The sequence below is a fragment of the Limanda limanda genome, chromosome 15 (assembly GCF_963576545.1).
Source record: "Limanda limanda chromosome 15, fLimLim1.1, whole genome shotgun sequence".
NCBI lineage: Eukaryota > Metazoa > Chordata > Actinopteri > Pleuronectiformes > Pleuronectidae > Limanda > Limanda limanda.
The window spans coordinates 3,415,514-3,434,995 of NC_083650.1; the positions used below are offsets into that span (position 1 = coordinate 3,415,514).

General features: G+C 41.8%; 1 protein-coding gene and 1 long non-coding RNA gene across 2 annotated transcripts in view; one reads left to right on the plus strand and one right to left on the minus strand.

Annotated features, from left to right (window-relative positions):
- The window catches only part of LOC133020526 (pro-neuregulin-3, membrane-bound isoform), a 288,466-nt gene that overhangs the window by 205,744 nt on the left and 63,240 nt on the right, over positions 1-19,482 (minus strand). The gene's annotated exons all lie outside the window — the stretch shown is intronic.
- On the plus strand, positions 4,239-7,926 carry LOC133020527 (uncharacterized). The gene is made up of 5 exons (XR_009682926.1): positions 4,239-4,493; positions 5,102-5,201; positions 5,806-5,958; positions 6,151-6,223; positions 6,532-7,926. It is a non-coding gene; the product is annotated as an uncharacterized LOC133020527 (long non-coding RNA).

Consider the following 19,482-nt stretch of genomic DNA (forward strand, 5'->3'; position numbering starts at 1 on the left):
GCGTTGGAGGAAGTCTTGACCCCGTCATGCAGAGTTCAGGGCTGAAAGCAGCTCATGTCTCTTCTCGTGGTGTTTGTCATCCAGTGCGTTTAGCAGCTGCCACTTTAAATAAAAAAGGACTTTGCTTAGCCTCAAAACTTTGCTCTCCCAAGGACCTGAGTGCCACAAACAGGAAGGGCCTAAATTATTGACAGTCTTGGTATGTTTTGTCGAGTCAGCCTGATCTTGTGTGTGTGTCAGTGTCTGTGTGTGTGAGTGTGTGTGTGTCTGTGTGTGTTTGTGGTGTGTGTCGGCTGGCAGCTGTTTAGTGGATACGTTTGCATAAGAGTGTGTCTGTGAATACGAAATTAACTGGGCACACATGCCTGCGAACGTGTGTGTGTGTGTGTGTGTGTGTGTGTGTGTGTGTGGACGCCTTCAGACACACTCCCTATTCTATTATTGCCCATGAATTAAACATTTTCCCTCTGATCAATCACATTTGCTCACCTGAAGAACCAATTAAAGTTGTATCGAGCGGAGCTTCACCAAACGTCTGCTCCAACGCAGCTGGAAGAAGTCGCTCTCACTTCTAAATGTTTCATCTGAACGCGCTGCATCAACAGTCAGATGGACCCCGCTCATTTAAATATTAAGATGGTTATCACTGCACTTCTTCATCTCCCTCTGCTCATCTTCCCTCAGTTCATTCACCACATCCCTCGTTCACTTTCCTCCACTTTCTGTGCTCACTGGTTTGGCTCATAAGATGTGATGTCCATTTTATTTTGAAGGATTGATACAGTTGTGTTACATGTGTGTGGGCCTTCTTTGTGGATTACTTTGTAGGAGTTGTTACAAAAGATGCTATAAAGATGTAATTCATATTATTATTATTATGTTTTTTATAATAACTTTTTTCACACATGTTTTACGTGTAAGTACATTAAACTGTGGACACTATTTAAATTTACAGTATTTTTCTGATGTTTGTGAATTCGTACATGTGCATGTCAACATCATCCCGACAAACAGATGCATAAGCACAGAGGAGTAGATATATAGAGAAAAATGATTTAAAATAAAAGGCCATCTCTCTCTGTCTGTCTCTATGAAGAATCACAGTGTGATAATAGTTTGTCTGGCAGCAGCAGGGATTAGTAAACGAATGCAAAGCTCTGCCTGCATCTCTCCCTCCCATCCACAGCATAGGTGATTCCTCCGGAGGCGTAGAGAACTCAGCAGTGTGGGCCGGGCCGGCCTTATCTCCATATCCTCCCTCTGTTTGCTATCTCTGCAAATAACAGGCGGCAAGTCTGAAGGTCTGCAAACGCACCTTTAACTTCGCTGTTGTCTCCAAAATCAAACAACAGGAGGAGACATCAATCAGCGTCGCAGATCTATTTCTGCGTGAAGGAGGAATAAGATGGAGGAGGCTCAGGCTACAGCACAGAGCACATCTAAACAAACCCAGAAGCAATTTCCCTATTTATTCATCACACTTCAATATTTCACATGAGAGCGTTACTCAATGCTGTGCTTTTGTTTTTTGTCTTTGTCTTACACGTGTTTAATCTTTTTTGCATTGTGCTGACCAGCAAAAGTCTCAGGAATAATACAGACTAACTCCTCCTCCCTCTCCTCCTGCCTCCTCTCCCCTCCCCAGTGGGAGCCGTGATAAGGATGCAAGGAGGTAAGCAACAGCCAAGGTCCTCCAGAGTGCATCACAGGTGCTGAGACGTCAGCAGCTCTGAGGGAGGAGAACAGACCCGAGCCCTCCGTGTGCACATTCCTCCAGTCATCAGATACCTAGGTGGAAAAGCAAGCTGGCCACAGGAGGAGACAGATGCTGCTGATGTCAAGACACAAAAACTCCTCACAATACACGGTGGGGTCCGGCTGAAGAGCAGCACCCTGAGTGACTGTATCAGCCTCATAAAGAGAGAGGGCAACTGAGAGTCAGAGCCACGATCCAGAGTCAGAGCCGCGACGCAGGACATAACAAGGAGCACCCATGAACACAGAAGGATGAAAACCACCCACTCCTCCGTACTCAGTGCCTGAGGCAGCAGAAGAGACAGGATGATGATGAGGATGAGGAAGAGGAGGAGGAGGTAATGTCATGGAAGACCGAGGCTGTTGGCAGACATCAAGAAATCGTACCAGTGGTTAGAAAACGCCACATTGAACTACAATAGAGGCCTAAGCACCGGGTCAGTATTACCTGACAGAACCTTGTGGCTATAGGTGAACAGGAATATCTATATATGTGAATTATTTTCATAACAATCTCAGTATGAACATGTATATGGGCATTTTTGTCAGTAAAAGAAAAATGACTGGGCTAAATTGGCCTTTAGCAGTGAGGGAGAGACATGTGTGTTCAAATGACCCTGCATGTGATTGAGTGTTCACAATTTGATTCATGTGATGCTCTCCAACATCAGAGAGAGAGAGAGAGAGAGAGAGAGAGAGAGAGAGAGAGAGAGAGAGAGAGAGAGAGAGAGAGAGGGAGCTGCACCTATACACCTATACACCTGTCAGGTGACTCTGGAACAGATGGTCAAGTCCTAATACAGCCCCACAGGCAGCAGAGACAGCGGGCTGACGCAGTGAGTGTGTGTTCAGGCGCTCGTGTTCTTCTCTGTGTCTGCGTGGATGTTGGAGGTTAGTGATGAGCTCAGAGGTGGAGAGCGGCCAGCAGCCCAGCGGCCGACAGCTGGGCTGCAGGTTTGAGTCCTGAGGTCTGAACCCGGCGGGGGGGGTGCATATGTCCACGTGCTGGGAGCAGACCTTATTCTATGTAAAGCACTTTGAACCCGGGGGGGGGGCTGCGAATGCAAACACTCTGTTCTACACACAGCTCCTAACGTGACCCTGGTTCATATCTGCATTTAAATAGCAACAATTAAAGCTGTGAAAAACAAAATCAGTGGAAGCTTCTCATCTTTTCTTTTGCATTAGCTGTGATAAGAGCTGTGGATAAACGAACACGAGAGCGCCACTTACTGAAAAACACATTTGAGCAATAACCTGTCGATTGACAACTGGAGCTGAACTTAGCATGAAGAACTTCTCATGGGAACTAGACCAAGAACATGCAGAACCAGCACACAAGGAGCTCTGTGAGGGAGCGTTCGTTAAAATGATATTTAAGATATTTGAAAGGGTCGAACTAACTGAATAAACCAGAATAATATCTATGAATACTTATACTAGTCGATGAAGTAAATAAATAATATATTGCAGCTGAAAACATGTCGCAGCTATTATTCCTTCCTTCTTCTGTGTTTTTCTGCTGTTGTCATTCAAAATATAAATACAAAATTAAGACCCATTCTCCTGTGATGTCTTTTCTGTGATTATTCTTTAGTCTGTGATTCATTCATCTTCATTAAAAACCCTGGCAGCACTTTGGCTCTGACACCTGCACTCTTCCTTTTCTTAAGAACATTAGCAGCTTCCAGCTTTGTCATAATATGTCTGAGAGGAAGACGGCTGAAGAACAAACATCCCTCGCGGACGCACAGGGACGAATTCAGGAGCCGTTTGTCCTCCAGAATGAATGTTCATTACTTTGCTTTGCCATTTAAAGTGATTGCGCCGTACAATCATCTCAAGTTCACTTTTCCATAAGAGCTTTTATAAAAGGGACTCTAAACGAAAAAAGCCAGATGAACCAGTGAATAAAAAGAATTTATATTTGCGCACCGTCACATGAATAATTCCACAGTAACGGTTTTCCCTCTAAGTGCATCTCCTGAATTAATGAGCTGGCATGAAGGAGCTGCCGCGTGATAGTTATCATCATATAGGTTGTTCATGTGGTTTAACCTCAGCTGTCGGCTTTACGTTCTCCAACACACTGTTGCTGTTATTCAATGATGTGGTATATTTTATATAATTAATAATGTCAAATAGTCTCTATAGTTGTGTACATGTAAAATCTTCTGTAATCTTATTATTATCACTATAAAACAAGGCTGGCACATCTACATGCACATGGATTACTTTCTGGAAACTGTGCCAGACAATACACAGATTTTCATAATCTTCCTTTTTGGATGCAATGTGTGTGTTTTCTTTTTAAGTTTTGTACACTGGCCACACGTGTATCAGATTGTCCCCGTGGGCACGATAAAACTGCACCAGTGCTGTTATGGTTCAGTCCTTGGGAATCTGAACCTGTTACTGTACACTCTTAACCCGGATTTTATTTGAACTAAACTTGTTTAGTGGTCATAACTTATAATGTCTAGTTTCGTGAAAACAGTATGTCATTACTTAATCAAATGAGTTGTTTGCACTATTCACCTGAAACACACAACGTTACTAATGATGTTAAGCAGAGCTGACTTAGAATGTTGCTTTTCTGTAAGAAAGGGGAGGGGCCTATTTGAATTTCTGCTCGGTGGCATGTTGGGACATGCCTGCAGGGCCCGGTGTGAGGAGTCTGGCTGCTGCTGCTTCACGAGTGATATTCGACGGTGTCAAAGCCTAAACCAAGTGGAACGGTAAATATAATTTTCAGTAGCTTTCCTGGATATGTTACTACAAAAGAAAAACGGTCCAGTGACCATACAAGCTAAAGTTAACTTGTGTCAATGTGATTTTCTGTCGGCTCATAGATAGCTGCCGACCACAAAGCTTCAGCATTCATTTGAAAACCTTTTTTTTTCTTCTTTTGTATTAAGCAGCGTTTATTAATCCTACACCAAGTGGAATGGCGAGTGTTTAATTGAACAATCTGTGGATATCTCTGGGAACAGTGACCTAAAGGCTTTGTGTTAGTGAGGGGCATTATGATTGCACGTGCTTGTGGCTAACGCTAGCTATTTTCTGTTCATAACCATATCTATTCAAAATGCGTTTATGTTACTGCAACTAAGATGTTAGGCTGACGTTTTTTAATTTTCTCTTTGTTGTGAAAATGCAGTGGAACTGTAAGTACTGTGATTTTATATCTGAGAAAAGGGGTCACCTTTTAAAACATTACAGGTTAAAACATGGGAGCTACACCAGAACTGTAGCATTCCCTTGCTTACACCAATAATGTTTGTGCTAATTGAATTCCATAAATGCTCTTAAGGTATACTTATCTAAGATTCACCCAAATGCACAGGAGGCACACATGTGTGAAACTGCCCAACTGACCTTTCGACTCTGAACCTGCCATAAGCACGATAATGGAACGCTGGCCTGCTCTATTCACAGAAGACCAGGTATGTTCACCCATTATCTTCTCACCACTACGTCGAATGGAGGGGTGGGTGAAGTGTTTGAGTCTACAAAATACTAAAAAGCAACCAAAACCAATACAAGTGAAGTAACTTGTGACCACTTCTTCAGAAGTAATAAAACGGCAGAAAAAACATAACATGCCTCCATTCTGCTTCCATCAGTGGTGTCATCTGAGTGTCACCAAGCCCTGACATTCATATTCGTCTCGAAATGGCATCATTTACACCAAGTTTTTAGCCTAAATGTCCTCTGATATCCTCCTCTGGAGTCTGTTCACCCTAGCACACTCCACACAAGCTCTCACCCTAGGCTGCGCAGTAACATAGCTTCTTCAGGTAGTGGACATTTAGGGCAAAAACTTGGTGTAAATTACGCCGTTTCGAGTTGAATTTGAATGTGACAGTGGGAGTGGGCTTGGCGACACTCAGATGACTCCACACAAGCAGTATGGAGGCATGTTATGTTTTTCTGTTTAATTACATCTGAAGAAGTGGTCACAAGTTACTTCACTTGCATTGTTTTTGTCTGAAAGCTTGTAAAAACTTTAAATGATACATTTTTTTAATGTAACTTTGTATTTTTCAGATCTACATGAAGTACAGTAGGATTGTGGGCAAGAACCTCAAAAAAGAATTCTTTGAGGGCATCGATCGGCACAGTCCTTGTCTCGTTGAAATATTTTGATGTAAGAGAGGGATCATTGGGCAGCAGTTGACTCAGCTATCACAAGAGACCAAGGTTGGTCCATACCCATCCTGTATTTGCATTGTTTTCACAGCTTATGTAATTTTCCAAAAAAGTTGTACTTTATTAATTGTGCAGTAGAATCCAAATTGTGCTTGGTTATTTGGGCACTCCCATACAAACCATTAATTTCCTGTCATTGTATCCACAGTATCTAACTCTTGTTGTCATATTACTCTCCAAAAGACTACAGATCCAACAGATATTCGTACAATGATGCTCAGAGGCCTTCTCCAATGACTTTTTCAAAGCTTGCTTTGTAAGTAACCTCTTTCTTTATCAAAGAGTATATAACATTGTGAATGTGTCATGTTGATCTTTTATCAATTATTTGTTAAAGGGACTCATTATCTACTCACCACTATACCGTAGGGGTGGGTGAAGTATTTGAGCCCAAAAAACTGCTTTTTTTTTGTGACGTGTTTGTTAATTTACTCCTTTAATCATGACCAATTCAGCCCTCCCTCATGTTTCGCAATATCCCATGACTAGGCTACATTGCTAAACGTTACTAATGCTTATTTAATGACAGAGATGTCTTTGTGCTCTTATGTTTGTCTCCTTAAGGACTCAGATGATGATGATTCCTACCAACACATCGACATTAGGATCCTTCTTGTTGAGCTGTCAACAAGAAGATGCTGCATCTCTATCCAGCATCTTTGAAGATAATCATTGAGGAAAAAGTGGTGATGGTTAACATTGAAGACCTGCTGAGGGCTGTTTGTCTTCTATTGGGACTTGCATACGCACTTCACCTCAACTACCCCAAGTCGATGAAGCACAGATTCCAGTTCATTCAACAGGTACTTCTATCGTTGGGCCAGAGTGCGCTAAAACCAAGGTTGCAAACACTGAAAAATGTAATGATCTTAAGTGAAGGTCAATGTGGTTTTAGGTCAGTTAATACAAGATGGTTTAAAAAAGGCCATGCACCCACAAAAACTCCAAATCCACAATTTGCTTTGCCCTTTCTACATGACTGTATCTGTAAAAATAATTCTGTGGGTATATTTCTGACTAGTTTTCTTACGAACACAAATGAATTTGTTAGCACTCGATGTATAACATGTATACATGTATATAAAGTTTTGGTCTCATATGGACAAATCCACAAGCTTGGTGTCTGGCTACACGGGAATAGCACATAACAAAACGTTTTTTGTTTATTTGTATTATGCAAGAATTTATCTAAGTTTAATGAAAGACAGGAATTTCCAGCCATGTGTGTTCCATGGTACAATATGTGTTGTGGTGTATGCTCAGGACTGAATATTGTGTTCACCAGATTTGAAAATTTACACGGTTTATCTGTCCTTCTCCAGTCAGTTTAAGTTTTAGAGGCTTGTAGCCAGTTTATATGTCCAGTTTTTTATACATACATCAGATATTGTTATATGCTGTGTGTTATAATCCCTTTCCAAACTAATTTTTATTTAGTTTATTCAAGCTATTTGAGTGATTGTCATGAGTGGTTTATTTGCCTTAGTTTCTAACAGTACTACTAGCAACAGTGGAAGAGGCCGATTACGTTTTATTTGTGGTTGTTCTAAAAGGTAGACAAAAGTCAAAAATGTCAACACTGAATCAGTGTTTATTACTTTGTATTATGTTAAAACTGATATAAGTAAAAAAAAAGAGAGGGGAAAGGAATTTTCAGCCACTTGTATTGTACGGTGCAAGATATAGAGGCATATGTTTGACTGCATTTTCTACTCAGTTGATTTTATACAATCTCTTAAACAGTGTTAAATTGTTGTTTCCAGTTTAAATTCACTGATGTATGGGTCATAATGTTTACAAGGATTTAGCAGATATTGTTATACAGTACGTCTGTGTTCCTTCACCAAACAAAGTGTTACAGGCAGTTTTTTTTGTGTCTGTTTATACTTGTCTTAAAAGTATTACTGTTATATAACATTTTAAATGTTTTTTCAAGAATAAAATACATTGGAGCATTTATATGTATTGTTTAATGTCTTACTTTTCATTTGATTTTGTTTAAACAATGCATTTTGCAAACTCAAAATATGATTACATTAAACTTAAAGACATCTCTTACATTAACAAATGATTTTAAGTAGAGTTAAATAATGTTGTAATTGTTATTACTTAAACAAGTTAGTTTGTTTAACTTAAAATTATAATTTCAATTCACTTAGACTTTCTAGTAGAATTAATTTATGTTAACTAATGATTTTGAGTTCAGATTACTAATGTATACTCAAATATGTGGACTAAATCAACTAAGGTTTTTATGTTAATACAACTTAACTTGTTTAGTTTTTACCTTATGTAAAAACTTAAACGGTTTAAGGCAACGGGTTTCCTCACCTTTTTCAAGTAATGTCAACTTATTCGGGTTAAGAGTGTACCTGAAACTGTGGTGTGGGATGTAGTTGTTTATGATGGTCTGTTGGGGGGGGGGGGGGGGGGAGGACAGGGCCAAAACAACATGTTTTTTGTTTTGAAGCAAACTCGGTTATTGGCGCTTTGCTTTCAATCTCAAAACCTCAAATGTACGCCTTAGCTGTAACACACACAAACACGCTCAGACACACACACACACGCCCACACAGAGGCAAACAAAGGCTAACAAACAGGCCAGCGGTCGGTGACGACTGTTCACTGTACGTTTAGCTCAGTGGGGGCCATTTGTTGTTGCTGCTGTTGTTGTTCATCCCTTCCACAGGCTGCCATCTTCCAAATAACCTCCAGCCTCGCCAGCGGCAGCAAGTGGTGCATCGGATGTTCTAACCAATCAATGAGCTCCAATTAACCGGGCAAAGTGATTGACAGGAGAATAGAAAGGAGGACGGGGTGCAGAGGACTTCCAGCTGCTTCTATACAACATCCTCCTATCATTGTATGATTGTTTTGTCGTTTTCTGACTCAGAGAAATAATAATGGCAGATATTCTGTGTGGCAAACAAAGACACAGAGCTTGTTTTCATGTAAGAAACGATTTCCAGCCTCCTCTGCCCTCCTCATTATCTGCTCCCTGCTTCCTCCTGCCTCTCACCTCGGCCTCCATCTGTCTGCGGAGGGGAGTCTCCCCTCGTCTGCGGAAAAAACAGCAGGTGGAACCCAGAGGAGTCCACCGCTTCCTGATAAATGAGTCTGAAGACGAGCTGTTTATCTACTTTCTCTCTTGGTTCCATCCTGGTTTCTTCTCCTTTGCTCCGCAGCTGTGTTCTGCTTATTCTTCCCCCGTCATCACATATTCAGAGTTCAGGCTGAGAGATTTTTTTCAAAGTTCTGCTCAAAGAAAGAAAAAAGTGGGGATGCAGGAAATAGACGCTCGCTCTGCACGCTCACTGTTGGTCCCGGGCTTCAGTGGCGTGGAACTAACGTTAATGGCGTCCACGCTGTCAGTGGTTCCTGGGACGTTTCAAGCATCTGTCAGGGAACAATTTTACTTATGTATCATTTCACACAAATTCAGGGAGACACAACTGCTCCTGTCCCTCCGAGTGGATTTCTCTTTTGTCAGGTGAAGTGTGATCCATTCATATACCATTCATATCACATTCACATCTACTCAGGATGTTTTCAACAGCCAATAAATGTCTGTTTTCTCCCAAGTTACTTCCTCGTTAGTCTACTACTATCAAACAAATACATGAAGAGACAAACACTCCCAGTAGAATTCAACTGGTAACACTGCAGTAACACGCCCTGAAATGTTCTCCACTCTGTGAAGCTTGGACGTGATTTTAATTAGCACCGTGCCGAGAAAAAATATCAATGCTAAAACTCTTTTGAGTCGTCCTACCTCAACACTACCCACGGAGAACGGTGGTCGTCACGGCTACGATAAGAACGTAGATCGCACTAGTGGCGGTGTAAGTCATCTTTGTTGCCATGGTAACCAAAATAAAAAAGCATAGCTCATTGGAGAATAATCGTGGTTGAGTTGCTTCGTAAAAGATTTTGGTTTGAACAAAAAAATGGATTGAGCTTGGTAACATGGTGTTTGTTGTCGTGGTTACACTAATGAACACATGACTGTGGAACTATGAAAAAAGGAAAAGGTGAACAATGAGAAATGTTTCGTTGATCAATCTTTCGATATAGATTCTTTCTACTACGTCACCTGACTTCATGCACACAGTACACACGTGACAAAACAGCGAGCATTCCCTGGGCGACAGGAAGTACAGCGTTATTTAGTTTTCACCGCTCCAGAGTGAGAGTGAGAAATGGAGCACTTCAGGGAGCTTCAAAAACACGAGATGAAAGGTAGGAAGAGATTGTTGGACCAATTTGTCTTGATTTGCCTGTAATATCGGCGAATTCGACCGTGCTCTGTGTTCTGTCAGCCCCTGAAAGAGTGGCCAGAAGCTCCGGGCGCGGCCTGCTCACTCGCTCTCTCTCTCTCCACTTCCACTCCTCTTGCACAGATGGCCCATTTGACTGTAAGTTTGAGGAATGAGACTGTGGGTGACAGATATAGACGTGTTGACACTGGAGCCGCTTGCTGCCTGCTGCTGCTTATAAAGGGGAATACAAAACTGTCTAAATATCTGGACTGGAGTTAAAAAGATTTGAGGCTTTGACATGACTCTGTGCAGTGAGATTCTGTTCAGAGGAGCAACAACATTTGCTTGGAGGCATCACAGCAACTGTAATTGCAAAATAAATTGTCATTCAGGGACTGAGGAGATTCAGATCCTTCTACTACCCTAGAAGGAGTAATACCACAAAATAAAAATAAAAACATACTTTATGACAAAAGTCAAATATGCAAAAGTTTGAGGATGTACCAAAGTACTTTTCTATAAATGCAAATAGCAAAGGAATCTGTACTTATGCATGAAAACAATGGTATTAACTGAACAGCTGAAGGGGAATTTTCATGATGCATAACTTTGCATGAATTAATTTCCAACATGGCTCATCTTCTACAGGCGGATTGTTCAATAAAATTAAAATTTGCCTTCATTACTAGAGAAAAAGTAAATGGAATGGAATAAACATATCAACACTCTCTTCCAAACTGCAGTTGAGTCGAAATATAATGGAATGCACGTATGAGTACCACTTGAGTAATGTACAAAGCTGTTACACACAAACCTCCCTATGTTAGTTTGCATGCTTTACTGGCTGCGAGGTATTTTTTTATTTTTGCTTTTATATTAAATTAATTGTTGAATTTGTGGATTTTTGTTGCTGCCTGCCACTTGATTGAAAGTGAAATAGATTCAATCAAAATTAATGAGAAAAATGTGGCATTTTCTTTGTTTTAATTAGAACAAATCACTCAGGAGTTAAATATCAGCCGTGATAAACACCGTCAGGTAGAATGCTGTTGACAAAAAGGAAGTTAATCAACCGAGCACGATCCGTAATTAAACGAGGAAAATTAGACAAACAAACAAAAATAGAAAATTGCTGTCGAGTCTAGTGCACAGGACCGGCGGGACCGCGGCACTGTACAACCTCAAGTTACTTTGTGTATACATGTTTTCCAACACACGCACACGTACACAAACACACAGGTACACAGATCTGTACAGCAGAAAACATATTCAAATCAAAGCTGTATCACAAACCACCCACCTCTCTCCCGTGGTCCCCAATGGTTCTTACACGCTCACGCACAAAGTATGTTGTATCCCACAACACAATGGATCCCACTCTTTGAAATAACTATGCATTTTATACATGAGTTTTGAATTATGAATGAGTTTCTTTTTCTCTTGGTGTGATCAAGAGAAAGTGGAAAACGTGTGACATGGAAATCAATGTGTTAAAGTCAATCAGTGTTGTTCACAGCTCAAAAGTCAGATATTGGACATGAAGGGACATTTGTTCAGCAAATTAAACTTTTATACCATATATTAAACCTTATTTACCAATTCTACATTGTCTTTTGAAGAAAAACACAATATTTACCTGGACAATAAAAGTCCAGTTTCCAGCTCAGTGGCTTCCAGGAGGTTGTTACTGGGGAACTGCTGGGATTCTGCACTGTGTGTCCAGGTGAGTGAGGATATGCGGATATGTAATGTATCTCTGAATCCTGTGCATGTGCATGTGTGTGTGTTCCTACTGAGACCTGCTGTCACCTTCCGGAGCCCAGGTGGCCAGGGTCACAAGAGGGCCTGATTCAGGGAGCTGGTGGAGAGCGTCCATCTGGTCTCTTTGTACAGTGTGCATGCATGTGTGTGTGTGTGTGTGTGTGTGTGTGTGTGTGTGTGTGTGTGTGTGTAGAAGTGACCTTGTTCGTATTCCAGGGCCGTGCTTAGAATAGGTGGCGAAGCAGCACTTATGAAAACAGTTTGTTCCTACACTGTGAAATATTAAATAATTGTATTTATGGCATCACATCTGAACTTGTGCAAGGTTATTTATATTTCCTCTCATGGCTTTTATTCTCTCCAGGAAAAATGCCTAATTATGCAGGAACAGGCTGATCACTGTCAGGCTAAAAAGGCAGCTTGTCTTTCCATGAATCTTCATCTGCTCCATCTGTCTTTCTATGGACTTCAAATCAGCTCATTGAGAGAGGTGTGTGTGGGGGGGGGGGTACAAAGTGGGTGATTCATCCAATGCACACAAGTGAAAATATTTTCCCAGAGGCATTAAAATATGCAGGATTGCAATGAGATGGAAGTTTCGCTCAGTCAGCTCGCACTTTATCTTCAGTCAGCTGCTGGGACGGTGCTGATCAAAATGTTTTCTATTGTTTCTCTGACACATAAGATTCTTCTTGGTGATGGAAACACGATCCCTCACTGTTTTCCCACTAAACTTTGCATTCAATGGCCAATCAAAGTTCTATTTTCCGGATTTAACTCATCCATGTGCTCTGCTTTGGAAACACTGATTCCTAGTCTCTTCTGTGACTTAGGCAAAACATTTTCCATTAGTTACTTCAAATTTAAACACAATTTTATGGAGAACAACGCCGTAATAGGCATGTTTTCACTGTAGCATCCTTAAAAAATAGGAATTTGCTACAGCCGACAGAAAGAATTCGTCACATCGTCTATTTTCTGTCTCGTTTGCATTCGATCTGTGAAGATCTCTGCCAGTGAACCTCATCTGTACATACATCTGCCTGCTACCTGTGGATATAAAAACATATATATATATATATATATATGAAGCAGTAGAATAATGCCAATGAGAAGTGGCTGTTCTACAAACACTGACAGGTCGTGGCAGGTTTTCATTGTGTGTGTGTGTGTGTGTGTGTGTGTGTATGTGTTTTGTGGTCATATCACAATAATTCTTCTTCTCTCACAGAGCTCGTCCATCTGTTTATTTGTGTCTCTCCCGCCCTGAGCGACTATCCCTGCAATCCTTTCATTCGTCAAACTTATGAGTGTCGGTCTCCTCTTTCTCCATTTGTGCCTCTTCCTCTCCGCCCGTGTGGTTCTACTGTATGTGTGTGTGTGTGTGTGTGTGTGTTCGTCATTTATTTCACATATAACTTTCTGTTCTGGCCGTGAAAGTAACTGCCTCTCGCTCCATTCGCAGGTTCAGACACGTCTCTGAATATGATCTGGATCGGCCACAGATGCTGCAGCTGCACACACACCGAGCCACAGCAGCTTTTTCGACCCAATTTCCAAATTAACTGCGTGTACTGAGTCACATGTCCGGGTCTTGCCAGAGATTACATAACAGCTAATTATGCAAGACATAGGAATTCAATTCAGCACTTATTAGTTAACTATGCCCCCAAATTTATGTTCCGGTAGCTCTCTTGTACAAAAAGCAACAAGAAACGTCCCCAGAAAACTTCTATTGTGCAACATTACATTGTTTTTACTGTTGTGTTTCAAATTTTAAAAACTGCTAATGATGTTGGAGAAGCTCACAGCGCATTGAGATATAACTGTTTATATAACACTTATTCTGGCTGGAAGTCAGAAATCTATACAGCTCTAACTACTGTACAGAGACGATTTCTACATATTTTCAAGTGTGACCTCTTTTCCAGTGAAGTTGTCCCATTTATAATCCTGTGATGTCTCCTCTCCAGCAGCTTCCCTGACGTGCATGTGTGGTGGAGCCGGCAGGCACAGCTGGGCCGGTTCCACTCAGACGGATCACTCCACTCTTTACCTTGTAAATCTATGATGTGTTTGGACGGCGTGTGGAGCAAAAACTCCAAATTATCGGTAATGTAAATGGCGGGTTTGGTTTCGTGACAGATGGAGGGAAGGCAGGTGGAGGGTGGTGGCTGGTACGGGAAGGGGGGGGGGGTCTATGGCAGACTGGGCTCCAGCATCATTAGCATTTGGCTGACAGCGACCGTATGGATTAGGGGTGGCCCTGGCTGCTCAGAAGTGCTGACACAGGGAATTGAGTCCAACAGCCTGCTGATAAATACACCAACAGGGAGAAATGTTCGGGTGAAGACTTGCTGCGACACAGAAACGCACAAAATGCTCCAGGCCTCGAACACAGAGTCCAGTTAATGTGGTTACCACAAGGGGGGCACCTCACTCGGTTTTTAACAACATGACAGATGCAACTCGGATGAAAATCCTCTTTGCAAGGACTTTGTCGGCCAAGTTGCAGAAATTCTGCTTCTCATGCACGGTTATCCGACTTGCCTTATGACTGTGTCTGTAACCAGTTCTTTCAGAAGACTTGCATGCCTGGGTATATTTCAGGTAACCCGTCCTACTTTGGGTAAAGTGAGGGAAAACTCTGCCTGACACCTCCGATGACAACATAGAACACGAAACACTTCAGTGTTTTGGCTGCAGGCTCGTTGCGACTCTCTGCGATCATCATTTCTGTCGGCGAGGTTGGTTTGAATCAGAATTCACCTGAGCGCTGTCGTTCTAATCCTCCTCAGAGAAGGACCCCCCCCCCTAGTATCTGTCTGACATGAGGAGTGATGGGACCAGATTGGCTTCAGAACAAAGTAAACAGCGTTGACGGGCTGGTGGGAGACCACTGGCAGACCATGGTCCCCATCGTCAACGTGTGATGCTTAGTCGACACAAACCTTCATCCTAATATCCTCTCTCCTCTGCAGAACAACCTCTTTACTGGAGACTGCACTTATAAACAATCTGCATTAGTGCGGACAGGTCAGTGATTGTTTGTTTGACTGTTTCTTTAAACAATTCCAGGCGTCTCTTTGTTGTGCGGAGGGGGAATATGTCCTCTGTGTCTCTCCCTGTGTGGTTTTTGTGTCTCTTTGTCTGATTACATGCGTTCCTCTGCAGGACCACGTCGACCAATTACTGCCAAGACTGCTCTCCTGCCTGGCCGGCCTGTCTGTGGCTGCACGGGTACAACCACAGGCCGCTGTGGCAACACCACAGGTAATTACACCTCTGGAGAGGGAAACACACTCACAATGACAGACGTTTGAACACACACACACACTCACACACACACACACAGGCGGGCGGCTACACCAGCAAGTTGTCTGCTGGCATCTCAAGAATTGATCATTTAGCTTAAAATCCTGGTTATAGCAAAGCTTTACATCAACGTCTGTGTTCATTATTTCGATTATAAAGCATTTCTTAAACTTATAACTGTGATATATGAGATTAACAACTACCATCTGATTGTTGGATCCGTTGCTCATCTTCATATCCCAACAACTGCTTGATAATGTGTCAGACATTTCATTTTTCCCCCCAGAGGACAGAGACAAGCTAATTTAGATGATCTTTCCCCTGAACCATCATCATCACATCAAGGTTCAGGGTTAAAAAAAACAATTATATCATCACTCCAGGGAGAGAGATGTAAAGCTGGAGAAGAAGAGACAGATAAAACCCATATTAGGTGAATCAAGGATGAAAAGTGACAAGGAAAACACGTTTTCTTCAGCACCCTTTGTTCTTAGGTCATACACGTTAAATATAAGTGTAATCGCATGTGCATCAGGTATTAATGCTTTTTAAATATCATGCCACCTCGTGATTAACACAGAGCTTTGAGGAGCTTCATGCTATGTTAATTATAATTATTTTTTCACACGGATCTTAAGACTTAATTTGATGCTTTTAACCTGGTTTCCACGAGCAAAACAAACAGAGGTAGTGAGGGATGATTCATTAAAGATGGAACCTCAGAGCTGAATGTGGTGTTACATGATTTCCACAGCATCTTGATGTGTTGGGGTCCAGTACTTAGATTCTTACCTTCCTATACAGACATTGATGTCCCAAATCAAATAAAAACAAAACATAAGTGTTAATATTTTTGTCAAAATGGGTTTAAACTTCAGGAATTTCAGGACTGTTTAATTGGGCCCTGGGAATCATAGGAAATATCTGGTCCAGAACCTTGGTTGGTACCGATGTTACATAAGTATTTTCTGAGCGACAGCTATATATGCAACTGGACAGATATTATAAGAAACAGTTTAAATCTCACCTGAAGAATAAATGTCAACTCTCTCTTCGACCATTTTATCATCCAGAATCGTTTATTTATGCTTTTGTTTATAGACATTAGAACAATTTGTCAACCTCCATTTTGCCTGCATCTGCCTCCTCATGAGGTCAAATGCGTCACTGCCTCTGGAGCAATAATCTTAATAATATCCTATAATCCCAGAGGAGAATATCCATCAAGATTCTCCTCTAAATATCTGCAAGGTTTTTCAAAGCCCAGCTACAGCAAAGTTTAAAATTCTAATTTCACAGCTAAAACCCTGGAGCTGTCACAACAATGCAAGTAAACACACGTGCTTGTGCCCGTGCACATGCAGACACATTAACCATCCCCTGCACACAGCCTGAAGGCACAGCTGAAATGTTACCGAGTGCCAGTCCGCTGAGGATGTTGTTGTTGGCTGTTCTTTTTCAGTCTCTTTGCTCCTTCCCAGTTCAGCTCTGTCCAAGCAGCCGAGCCACAGCTCCGGGGAAAGAGCAGCGGAGCTTGTTGTGTCTCTGATGTGTCTCTGTCATCCTCTAAAGAGGGGAAAATGTCCATTTTCCTCCCTTTTTGTCTTTGGGTTCTTTTTGATCTGCCCTTAGATGCAGTGAACCAGGATGAATTCAGATTTGCTCAACTGGAATTTGCCTCAAATCAAAGACATTGGGGCGTTCCACCGCCAATAAACAATGTTTTCATCCACGGAGAGATTGAGTCAGATGAGCTTTTAAAAAATGTTATTTTTCTGCCTGACTGGCAAAGTTCTGTCTTATGCCACAGGACCTGAAAAGGCTCAGTAATTTTCCCCCTTCACATTTAAGAGGAAGAAGCAAAACCCGAGGCCCCTGAAGGCCAAAATACACTCTTCAATTAACCATTGGTTTATTCATGGCTCCGTCAGACTTTGAGACCATCGTCTATCATCATAAACATCATATATTATAAATCCCAGCAGTTTGGTTTCTAAGTGAACTCCATCTCCAAGTTCATTTGTCAAAAGCCATGTTAATTGGTGCACTCCATCTTCCCTTCGCTGATGGTGAAAACTCATCTATCACAGGGAGCGCTCTTCCCTCTGAAGTTGTCAACTGAATAAAGTGCTCAGAGAATCACAGGGACAGGGAGACCCAGAAGAAGAAGGGTTTTATTAATCACAGTATCTGCTAACTTCCCACGTCGGAGAGACTAATATCCCCACATACATGTAGAGTGTCACACGTGAACAGCTCCGTCTCTGTCCGTCTCTCGAGGGTGAAGATTGAGATGTACCGTGGATGTCAGATGACACCAGTAGCCACCTCTTTGTTTCTCTCTCCCCCCTCCTCCCGTCCCCTCCCCTCACAAAGTCGTCCGTCAGCAGTAAATCCCGTCACCTGTCACAGCGTCCAGGCTCCTGAGAGACTCGCTTCACGCCAGGAATATTCATGCAGACCCAGAAGAGGCTGCACCGGCCTCTGACAAATCACTCGATCAGCCCGTCAAACAGAACGCGACTCGGAGTGCCAAGTACCAGAGGCAGAGGCGGAGCCACACATGTGGATTCGTGCCGTCGGCATTAGAGACACAGGAAGCAAGTCGACCGATACAAAACTCATCTTTTCCGACTGGTTGACACACTTTCAAACCAGAAATCCAATATTTAATCAGGGACCAGATGGCAAAGTGAATATGTCGGTGAAGGGCAACTGCTGCAGAAACAACTGTGAACTATACTACTGTATTCTCCTCCATAATCTGAATATCTTTATTTTTCCTAATTTTAAAATGGTGTAACTTTTACTTTAGCATCTCTATTTCTCAAAATTTCAGGGATTTATTTGCATTGTGATGTAAACCATTTTATATATATTTTGTTAAATCATTGTTCATCCATTCATCACAATGGATAATCTTGGAAAAAACCTGCTTTGCAAAACCGTCATAAAAGTAAAATACATTCATACAAACACTTATTTTACAGCTTTTTAGCCCATATTTGTTTTAAAGTAATAATAATGGTGTAAAGATAATGTATCCTCTCTATCCTAAATTTTCCCTTCTGCCCACTGACGACCCCCACGTGACTCAAAACAGAGCTTCAATCCATGCGAGAGAAAGCTGCTTCTTCTCAAACTTCTTACGAACCGTCCAGCCCACATCTGCCCTGCAAGTACCTCTCAGTAAAGATTATTTGTGTGGCATTTAGCCATGCAGCCCTCAACACTTGTTTGTTAAAGGTCACATCCGTGAAAGCTTTCAGCCGCACTGCCTTTGATTCCCGCTCCCGACAATCTCGGAGCCGACACATCCCTGACCCCATCTGTGTCTTATTCTCCCATCTTTCCTTTTCTCTCGAGTGCTGATAGGTTTTACCAGCACTCTTCTGAAGCTGCTCCTCGTGTGGTCACATTCAACGGAGATGATATTTGTATCATTTCTTTCAGGGTTTCTGTTTTCCTATCTTGGATTCTCGTCTTTGTTTGAAAAGAGCTCCCGTGCCTCTTTCTCATATCAACATGTAGATGTCTAGATGGTTTTTAATTTTGTGGCGTCTCTGTAAAAGGGCATTTTAAATTCAAATCCTTTGGGTATTTTCTTTTTTCCCACATCCTCAAGCAAACCTGAAAGCATTCGCAGCCCGTCCCAAACGTACTTCTCTCACTTTCAATATCTACTTCCCCTTTTAACCAGAAAGAAGGATTTTAAAATTGAATATTATATATTCATGACTATTTCCTGAAGTCTATTAGAAAGACATGACTTATTCAGGTGGAAGATTTGATTGAAGTTCGTCCTTTTTCTGTCGTGTGCCGTCTTTCTAGTCATAATTTTAATTTCATCACACAAACTCACAGGGTTTAGACCTGGAAATAAAGCCCTTCTCTCAGCCTCTGTTTCTCTCCTCCTTATTAAAGCCTGACTTGGGAAGCCAGTGCCTGGGAAAGAAGCTGGACAAGGTGAACCCTAGAGGAAAATGGCTCAGAGAGTAAATGAGTGCTTAGTAAGGGAGAAAGTTAAGGAAGTACATGAAGGACCTGAGGGAAGGCTGGTGTAGTGGAATACTGTTTTGAGTAATGAGCCAGCAAAACCTGATATTACAAAGTGGAAAAAAGGAAAAGGAAAGCATTTCTTCTGGAAGGATCTCGTTTTACTGTCGTGTAGCGGCCGAGG